Source organism: Salvelinus sp. IW2-2015, linkage group LG15 (genome assembly GCF_002910315.2).
Source record: "Salvelinus sp. IW2-2015 linkage group LG15, ASM291031v2, whole genome shotgun sequence".
Lineage (NCBI taxonomy): Eukaryota > Metazoa > Chordata > Actinopteri > Salmoniformes > Salmonidae > Salvelinus > Salvelinus sp. IW2-2015.
The window spans coordinates 65,253,909-65,264,819 of record NC_036855.1 but is presented as its reverse complement, the minus strand read 5'-3'; the positions used below and the strand labels follow the sequence as shown (position 1 = coordinate 65,264,819).

The 10,911-nt window shown below is 45.6% G+C and overlaps 1 protein-coding gene and 1 long non-coding RNA gene across 3 annotated transcripts in view; both read right to left on the bottom strand.

Annotated features, from left to right (window-relative positions):
* Positions 1-753, bottom strand: part of LOC139028904 (uncharacterized) — a 1,499-nt gene extending 746 nt beyond the window's left edge. Inside the window, exons 1-2 of one of the 2 annotated variants that reach the window (XR_011481125.1) lie at positions 736-753; positions 431-484 (exon numbers count right to left, since the gene is read on the bottom strand). This is a non-coding gene — a long non-coding RNA (uncharacterized lncRNA). The remainder of the gene's footprint in view (positions 1-430; positions 485-735) is intronic. The other variant, XR_011481126.1, reaches the window with a different exon arrangement.
* The window catches only part of LOC111973782 (carbohydrate sulfotransferase 8), a 242,116-nt gene that overhangs the window by 13,233 nt on the left and 217,972 nt on the right, over positions 1-10,911 (bottom strand). The window lies entirely within an intron of this gene.

Below are 10,911 nucleotides of genomic sequence, written 5' to 3'. Positions count from 1 at the left end.
CCTCTACGGCCTACTACTATTACTACTACAGAACTACTACTACTACTACCCTCTACTACCTCTACTACCTCCATCTACTACTCCCTCTACTACCTTCTACTACTACTACTAACTAACTACCTCCCATACCTCTACTACTACTACTACCTCTACTACCTTCTACTACCTCACTCACTATACTACTACCTCTTACTACTACTACTACCTCTACTACTACTACTTCTACACACCTCTACTATTACTACCTCTACTAAACTCTACTACTACTCACTACCTCCACTACTACTACCTCTACTATACTACTACTACTACCTCTACTACTCACTACCCTACTACCTCCACTACTACTACCTCTACTAATACACCTCTACTACTACCTCTACTACTACCTCTACTTACCTCCACTACTACTCCCTCTAGCTACTACTACTACTACTACCTCCACTACCTCTACTACTACTACTACCTCTACTACCTCTACTACCTCCCTATACTACCTCTACTTACTACTACTACCTCTACTACTAGCTACCTCTACTACTACCTCACTAATACTACCTCTACTGAATACTACCTCTTACTACTACTACTACCTCCACTACTATACTCATACTACCTCCACTACTACTACCTCTACTACTACTACTACTACTACCTCTACTACTACTACCTCTACTACCTCCACTTACTACTACACTCTACTAATACTACCTCTACTACTACCTCTACTACTACCTCTACTACCTCTACTACTACTACATACCTCACTACTACTACCTCTACTACTACTACTACTAACTCAACTACCTCTACTACTACCTCTACTATTACTACTACCTCATATTATCTTACTACCTCACTACTACTACCTCTACATCTACTACTATTGCCCTACTACTACTACCTCCAATACTACTACCTCTACTACTACTATTACTATTACTGCTAATACTACCTATTCTACCTACTACTAGTAGTATTACCACTACCACTACTACTACTACCTCTACACTATTACTATCACTACCACTACCACTACTGCTGACTACTACTACTACTACTACTCACAACCTCTACTACACTATTTCTACTACAACACTCTACACTTACTACTACTACTACTTCTACTACTCTATTACCTCTACTACTACTACCTCTACCTGAACTACACCCTGATGACCTCTCCTACTACTAGTACTACCTGCAACCATCACTTACCTCGTACTAGGAAGGCTGCCAATAGGTAGGCAGACCAGACGAGCCGCCTACTACGTCCAAGCATCGTAGACGTACACTCCTAGACCACCGTCCACCGATTACCTCTACCAACTACTACATAGCCAAAAGACCATCTAGCACACCTCTAACTGACCCACTACTTCACTACTCCCACACACTATATTGAGAAACTGACTGAAAACTAACGGGACTTCCACACCCTTACCTTCAAAATTCTGCCCCAACTACCAGGCCAAAGGGAAACAATGAGAACATCAACCTACGGTCATCTACGTTGCCTATCCACCCCTCTCCCAATAGCTTACCTTATCATAGACCAGAAACGAGCTGACACACAAAACACCGTAACCAGAAGTCAAACACCAGCCACACCGCACAAGCAAGGCACTACTCATTGCCCTCTACCTAACTTACTTAAACGCCTCAACACTACTACTGGCGTTGCCCACTCGTACTGGACTGGACTACCGCTTGACTCTCCAACTGTCACTACTGACATATCGCCACTGATTACTAGCGTAAAACTACCACACTTACGCCTATCCACGCTAACCGCCACTCCGCCAAACTCCAGGGCAGGATGAAAAGCTGACACCTAATATTAGCACAAACGTGAACCCAAAAACCGTAAGAACTGTACTCACTAACCGTAGCAAGGAGGATCTAAAAGACTAAAGCTAACTTCAAACAATGCGAAACCACTCCAGATGAAGACTAGAGCACATAACAACACCAACTACCTGGCTGAACCTAAGCAACCCCAAACACAACAAAGCAAACATTATGTACCCAGACTGACAGCAGCTCACGCCGCCTACTCCCAACGCCTCCCTGGGCGGTAAAAAGCTAAGAGACTACTATACTACAACCTCTAAGAGGGTACTACTGAATAACTACTATATATCTAACTTCGACAAACCTCTGACTAAACCTAAACTACTATTGTGACTACTGGTGGGAAAGCGCCAGCCCTCTAGAAACGACTACACTTATTGAGCGAAGGAAACAATTTAGCTGGCAACTAACCTGGCACCGCAAACGACGACAGGCAAACCCGCCCCAAAACGCTTAACTGCCTGCTGAACCACATAACTAACAATGACAGTCGAATGGAATGCAAGTCCCAAAGATCAGTAACACTATACGTATTATTGGGCAAAAACCGTACCCCCCCAAACCACGCAAACCACAAAGATGCGCACAAAAGCAGCGCTAAATATAGCATACGCTTTGCGCTGGCAATACGTGATAACCCTTGAAGTATGAAAAGAAAGACCAAGCGCGAAAATAAAATGGCTAGAACCGGTGTGAGTGTTCGTTGCGTCTGTGTCTGATAGACAGCTGTAAGACAGGCCTGGCGCACCTGATCGTCACAGCACCAGCAAGCCATATTACTCAGTCTTCCAACCAAATCTCAGAGGCCTCCCCCAGAAAGATGCAAGAGCAACCGGAACCAATGCCCTGACCAAAAGACCATGAGAAAGAGGAGCCAGCACGGTGCGACGCTAGTACCGCCAGGTAAAGCCCACCGAACCTTCTCGGCGACAGCCCACACCACCCACTCCGGCAACGTGGGAACGGTACTAGGAAAGCAGCCTATGGCCAAGGGCACCCTCCTGTCTGCAAGCACCATAGAAACGTGGAAATCCTAACGAACAGAGCTAAGAGCCAGACCTGCGGCCAAGCAAAACCACTGCCCAACAAACGAGCACCCAGAGGAGAACGGGCTGCCACCATAAAAACTCGCAAACCAAACACGTCCAGAGCTCATGGCTCGAGCCCCTAACTCGCCAGACTTGCACGCCCGGGTGTCACGACTGGAAGAATAACGCAAGATGTGCGTGACTGAACACCACCACCACATAGGTTCCTCACTATGGTGACCCCATCGCCAAAAAGACAAATCGGACTAGAAAGGGACAATTGAGTCATAAGCGCCCACCTTGACCAGCTGAACTCCGCTTCCACTGCCCCCAATAGCAAGCACCACCAGTGGAGCACGGCATTAACAGAGAAAGGAGCCGGCCAGGCAATGAACGCGCATACCAGCACTGGTGCACCTCTCTACACACTATACCCTACTAAACCAGAGCCGAAACCAAAAAGCCATAACCACATAACGGAAGGAAGCAGCAACAGTTTGCAAGGTCTATTCAAGCATGGCAGGTAAGGAGAAGTGACCCCTCCTAAGATACCACACCATGAGAACCGCGAGAGACAACGCAAGCACCTCCTGCCCGCGAAGCAGAAATACGTGATAGAACAATACTGACTCTGCCGCACGCATGAGGCAAATCTCCCAAAAATGGGCAAAATCTGTCTAACATCGAGGTATCAGGCCACAACGTTAGACTGCAGCACACATAATAATCTAAGCAAGAGTGACATCAGACCACACTTGTCTCTGCAAACACACATCCTCGCACTGCAGACCCCGCACCCCTCTCCTGCTCACCACCACTCAAATGGTTCCTATTCATTTTATCCTACCATCATGCAGAAGCACACGATCTACCTCATGACCCATACTTACTATCTAAAAACTGATCTCATTGTACAGCTAGATCGCCAGCACATAGAAACGCCAAAAAACTTCATACGTATAAGAGAACGCTGCGGACCATCATGCTCAACACCGATCATAATTTGCTCTTGATTAACCATTACAATAAAACTTATTTGTCATTGAAAATTAAAACTCACCACATAAGAAGGGGTGCTGAAACGATACACATAACTCTCCATGGGTATTGGAGGACTCATCCCTTTAAACATCCCACACAGCCTCCTCAGGTATTCAGTCTAGAGGCCGAGAACCATCTCTCACTAGGACTCAATCACAGTTTCGTAACAGGTAATGACCAAGGCAAGACCCTGACGCCAGCCCAAGCAAAACGGCCAGGCTATAAAGAAGGCGCAAAAGGCAAAGTCCGAGATATGACGAGAAGCGCCCAGAATACAGTAAGAGAAATAATGAGAGGGGAAGCGCTGTACTAGAACACAGGACGTGTACCCTTTGTAACAGCGCTAGACGACTTCGATAACACGCCAAATGTACAAAAATAGAAAAAATCTCAAACATATATTACGATGCAAAGAATCTCACGTTCCTCTGTGCACAAGCAACAAAACCTCAACCTAACATAGCCCCAATGTTGCGCATCCCACAGGTATTACAATCCCAAAGTCTAGCCCCCCTTCCAACAATCCCTAACATTAATCCATTCAGTGAGATAAGAGAGAAGAGCATCACCCAAATACCAGTTGAGAGAACATCATGCAACCGGTCAACAAAGTAAAAATATGGTCAGAAAAACTTTAAGCTCGTCGCTCCAATTTAAAGAAAAACGGCCAAACCTGATAATGACAGTCAGCGTGCGGAGTCCAACATGCCAGTCAGTCAAGAAATCAAACGACACACAAATTGGTTAAAGACATAAGAACCACGAGGTCTAGCGCAGCTGTCTCACTAGACCAAATAGACAACTTGCACCCATACAGAGACAAGAACCGCAACCGTCGAAATCCATCGAGCAAGACCCTCGGGTTGAATCAGGACGAACAATGAGAACATACATGCGCCTTATGTGCAGCATTCTGTGTTGCTATCTGAGGGCAGAGGTAATTACTCTGCTATCCGATCGCCGACTGCGCTGCGCCTACCACTCCCAACCGATTCCCCTCTTCCAGCATTGATGCGACACTCCGGATAACATCAACACTAACGTAAACATGCTGCCTTAGACCACCCATATAGCGACCAATGGAAAGTCCCCAGAAAATAGCCTACTTAAAAGAAAGTATCTCCGCATGGCTCTGATGATCACAGGTGGTGCCAAGATACGTCTCACTCAAGCTATAACAATAGTAGCGACCAAAGAACATGCATCTACCAAAGTCGTTTGGCTTCAGTCGGTTCTAGTCTTTCTATAATACCTTATCGCGTGACCCTTAACCAAGCGGACACTATAACACATCCGGATCACACCTAAAACTGCGAGAAAACCACAAACTACGCTGCATCATCCCACCCTACCCTGACCATCGTCTCTTATTATGAAGACATTGCCGGATAAAGGACGTATGCGTCTTGATTTGCAAACAACGAAAGAATGATCTTCTAAGCCTCAATACTACTAAATTCTCATCAGATATCCATACTGTTATATCAACCCAACTGAGCTCAATTCTCATGCAACCAGCTTTGTTTTTTTCCGTTATATCTTTGCTCTGAACTGAACCTGCGCTCTTACACCCCATGGATGCTAGTCTACAGACCCTTTCCTTCCCTCACGATCCCCTCAAATGCATTGGTAGCTCGGAGAAAATTGCACTCCAATCTACCTAGGTTGACTCTGCAATATCTAATAAACAACCTACTCCCTGGTAATTCCCCTCTCTGGGTTTTGGTTCAACATCAGCAAATAATGAGTTATATAACATTTAACACTAGTCACTCCCTGGTTCTGGTTTCTCATTTCATTCTAGAAGAACACAACACATCGTGCCCCGATCAATCTCAGCAACCACTATCCTTCCAATATCATAAGTAGAATCTGTTTCGGTAAAAAATATCGGTTTAATGTGTTCTGTATAGCGAAGCGAATTTCAGAAATTACCTTCATATACTGACTTCAATCCAAACAATTGTGCCAGCTATACAAACCACTTACTAAACACTTTCAACACCCTATCCACAATACAAGAATCCGGCTTAAGGAACACATGCCACATCACAGAACATGCTCTTAAACATATCTCCATGAAAGAATCTACAGCTGTCTCACTGGCTTAATACTGCTCCAAAGCCACTCTGGCAGCATTTTAATTGGCTTAAAGTTCAATCGACCCTTCTCAATTTCAACAATCCTGAAGTCGCCCAAATGCACCCACTCCCTGTCAGAAATCACTATAGGAAAGTCCATTGGAACACAGCTTTGCATCTTTGGCCTTATGACTCCACACTACTATGTTCCTTTCTCTCTGCAGAGTCACTTTATTCATGAATCACACTTTATCTGATTTATTAATGAATCACTGTCTGCCCACTTACAACTTTTTGTGCTGATGCAACTGTTTAAATAATATCAGACAGTTTTCAATTCCAAATGTTTAAAAACCGAAATTAGTTATTCCTATAAGATAACCATTAGGTGTGTTTTTTTGTATGCATATTATAAAGACAACAACTGCACCTGACTGTCCGGTTGGGTGGCTGGTGATGACAAAGGCAATGGCCAGACAGCACTTGACTAGCGTTGGCCAGCGGGGCAAGCCAATAGTTCAAGACAACTGTGCACAAACCCGTAACAGAGGAGATTAGGCTTAAACAAACATCAGGGAGAATAAAATCACATACTACCGCAGAACAGCCCCAGTGGGGCTGGACGCGGAGAACACGACGGACGCTGGTCAAAGAGACACGAATATGAGGCTAGCCTGGTCAGAACGTAGGGGACAAAAAACCAAAAAGATAAAACGGACACAGCAGCGTACTAGAGCTGGAGCCAGCAGAGATACAGAAGCATGAGGATTCACGGCCCCAACAGACAGCGAACGCCGGAGGAGGCATAAGCCGGGAGAAGACTCAGAACAAATGCAGGAGGGCAAAGCGAAGAGGACAGCCGCGGGCACTGGAAGCGGCAAAGGCCACCGGAGAGCCTCGCCGCAGCGCCAGTCGAAAGACAGAGAACACCGGCCAACACAGAGAGAGCATCGCGGAAAAGCAAAAGACAAAGAAGCGCAAACGGAAGCACCCGCAACACAACGAAGGAAGAACCCCAAAAAAAGGACGTCGGACTAACAAGCCGACCAGCCGCTACAGGGAGAAGAATAAAGAGGAAACTAGATGAGAAGAATGCCCAAGAAGACCCGCCCGCACAGAAAGGAACCAAAAGAGAGACCGGCACGACAAAAGAAAGGGAGAACAGAAGCCCAGGGAAGGAACGCGAAGACAAAACGACAACAACTTATCTTTACTGCTAAACTTTTAACTGGAACGGATATGGTGGTCAATCACACTGAGAGAGGGGAAGGTCAATGTTTAATTGAGCGCCTCTCTAATCTAGAACGTGGATCTAAATGACATACAACCGAGGACCTAGTTCAAAGCTTCGACACGTCCCATAAGACACCAAGGAAAAGCACAGACGTAGTAAGAGAAAGTACAAAATAAGAAAGAAAAGAGAATAGGGTATACATAGGAAGACCCTTGTTAGGAAGGAAGGGAAGGAGAGACCGAGAGTAACAAGACAGACTAAAAGAAAAATTGCATAATGTGTAAGACGACGCAGGGAGCCCGGGCGTCCACCCAACAGCTCCCAAAGAAAAACACAAACAAAATAGGGAAACACATAGGGAACTAGGCACACAAAATCAGACGGATAAAGCAAACAGGGGTAAAAAATGGCAAGAAAGAGAGAACGGAGCAGGAAGAAGTAAACGAAAGACAACGCCCGAAAGTCGAGACCCGCCAGCGTATAAATTTACAATTATACATAAATATATGCCACAATTGAATTCCAACCAACACGTTCTGCTACCAATCGAGCTCGACAACAACCAATAAGGCAAAGTCATACGACTTTGGGTGGCCATTCAACTCTATGCGTTTGCGTTGAAACACCACAATCAAAATCATACTATTGCAAATCTCAAACAGATAGATCCACCCTCGACCTACTCTTTCCAACTTTACTACCCAAGTTTATAGTAATATCTTTGATAATTTTCGGCCTTGGACAAATCTCCGAAAGGTTGTCAGTAAACTTGCTTGTGTTGTAGACAAGAGTCGCTTCCCATTCATCAAATGTACACCCCAGGGCCACTGGCATGGAGCTGAAAACGCGCGGGTGTAAACCAGTTTGATGCGTGCACTGAATGAATATTTTAGATGAGCATGACGGTGTGCCAGGCATATATAAATACATTGTGATGTTTTTCTCAATTGTTTATTGCCCACAACATAAAAAGGTAAAGCGATTTGAAAAAGTTACAAATGACAAATATATTAGCTGCTATATTGAACCAGTTTAGCGTTCTAGGCTGCCCGCAAGGGAATAGCCAGTCATTTCTGGGATCGGAGAGGGAGGCCTCAGAAGCACACGTCTTAAACTTTCCCTGCTCAAGTAATAACGGGCCTGCTGGGCAAGCCATATGCTGGAGACCTACTATATTATTAGCTGCTAGCACGACCTTCATTTGACTCTTCGCTGCAGTGCTGAATGTATTCGAGACTCCCCCCTAATAAGACCACGGCCATCTCAGGAGCTATCTGAAGGGTAAAAATACCAGCCAGACTACTAGGAATGTTGCAAACAATATGCCTCTCCGTGTTTTTAGACTCTATTTCTAGTAGTCTGAGCTGTCAAAAAAAAGGGGTTTTAAGGGAGAGCGGGAAGAGCCACAACGTGATTCAAACTTGAGAAACCGAGACAACTGAATGAATGGAATATAAACATTCAAATCACATGTCAACTGAATGAACTTCCGCCACTTGAGGGCGGTCTCGCTCTCTGCCTTGTGTGCCATCACGCGCGTGGGCGGTTTGCCATATTTCAAGGTCCACACTGCGCCACTGTGGTTGTCTGAGAATTATGGAGTAATGTAGCAGGCATACGTAGCTAAAATACCCTGATGCCCTCCGTTGTATGGCCGGTCCTTGACGCGTAACCGCATAATATTTGTTCCCCGCAAGGATTGCCAAACGTAATAAAATCCCGCCGAAAAATGCGTTTCCGACAGTGCACGAGCCCCGAGTTATGAGGAAAAACTATTAAGATCGCACAACATTCCTGATTCACGATGGCGAAAAAAACTAGGCTACCAGGGGCGGAGGTACTGTTAGGAGCTTCGTATACCAACGCCGACTGCGTTCTATATATATCTCTAAACAAAAAGAGGCTTCAGAACCCGAGGGTCACTCCCAGACCGAAATCGGACGTTGCGTCTCCAATAGCGCTCCACTTCGGGTCCTGAAGAAAACACAGACAACAAGAATCCGAGTCAGCGCGATGCCGGTCCTAATTTGTCATATAACCACCAGAAAACACTTTCGAACGCCCAAACGTGCACAGAATCCACCTAAAGCCACAACAGAGCCAAGCTTTCCGAGCCACTCTTGGCTTCTGTTATCGAAAGCGACAGGCCGTCAGTCCAGCTTATATCCCCCAACACCACGGGAAGAACCAACCCGCGAGAAAACGCCTTGTGAACACGCGAAAACCAATGTCGAGGTCGGGAGGAACACCGTTTTACACCTAGCGCAATAGCCTGAGTCAGCATGCACTGCTCCCGGCCCGTCACAAGTAGCTAGGCTATGCCCGCAATGAGACAAGGATATCGCCTACCGGCCAACAAATACCATAACCCCTCACACGCTACACCGCGCGAGAACGTTACGCGCTGTCTATTGGCTGCCAATCGACAGAGCCTCGGCAGTCACGAACATCACAAGACTCTACTGGTGGGCCACAGCTAAGCAATCTGCAAGCCAGCCCACTGCCTTAAGAAAACACCAACTGTGCCAAGCCAAGAGTTAGGCAGGTGCTGCTTATCTGTTACTTATTTATCTTAGGGTTAGCTACATCTACCTGCCACATGCCCAGCCTTTATCAGAGATCTCCGCCACTCAGTACCGCCTCACCCGCTGGACTGAGTTAAAGCAGCGTATAAAATAAACTCGTCTAGTTACGTCTCTTTTGTCTAAAATAAACGGCTGCCCTAGAATCTCATGACTAGAACCCAACATTTTTATCATATTACTCCGAGGTGTACTAGCTCTTTGTCACTTCCCCATCACACAACCTGGCTCCTATAACGAGTTTCTAATCTGAGGCCCACAGGGGAAATAGCCCTGCCGTACAAAATATTCGAGGCTCTTCATTCTGGTCATTATTCTATGACCTAAGACCTACAAAGCATTACAATGTGAGCGCTGGGTCGCTAAATGCCTCTCTACCTATATCGTTTCACCGAACCTGTGAAATTCTCGTCTGATCCGTGCGACCAATACCAATGACCTGTCACATCCGAAAACCGTGCTACCGCTACCGGTCACAAGACGCCAAGGCAAAAGCAACTGTGAACGCGCGACTCCTGAATCCAGAATCTCAGAAACTTAGTAAGCCCACCAGACAGCTGCGACGGGCAGCGGGGGCTAAAATTTTGACTGCCAATACCTAAAGCAGCCTCAAGTTTATTAGATGGCGGACCACAAAAACTGGCCGTCTGGGCCTCTACTACTATTGCCTCTACTACTACTACCTCCAATACTACTACCTCTACTACTACTATTACTATTACTGCTAATACTACCTATTCTACTACTACTAGTAGTATTACCACTACCACTACTACTACTACCTCTACTACTATTACTATCACTACCACTACCACTACTGCTGCTACTACTACTACTACTACTACAACCTCTACTACTACTATTTCTACTACAACCTCTACTACTACTACTACTACTTCTACTACCTCTATTACCTCTACTACTACTACCTCTACTACTACTACCTCTATTACCTCTCCTACTACTACTACTACCTCTACCACCTCTATTACCTCTACTACTACTACTACTACCTCTACTACTACTACTACTACAACTATTACTACTACTACTACCTCTACTATTACTACTACCTCTATTATCTCTACTAC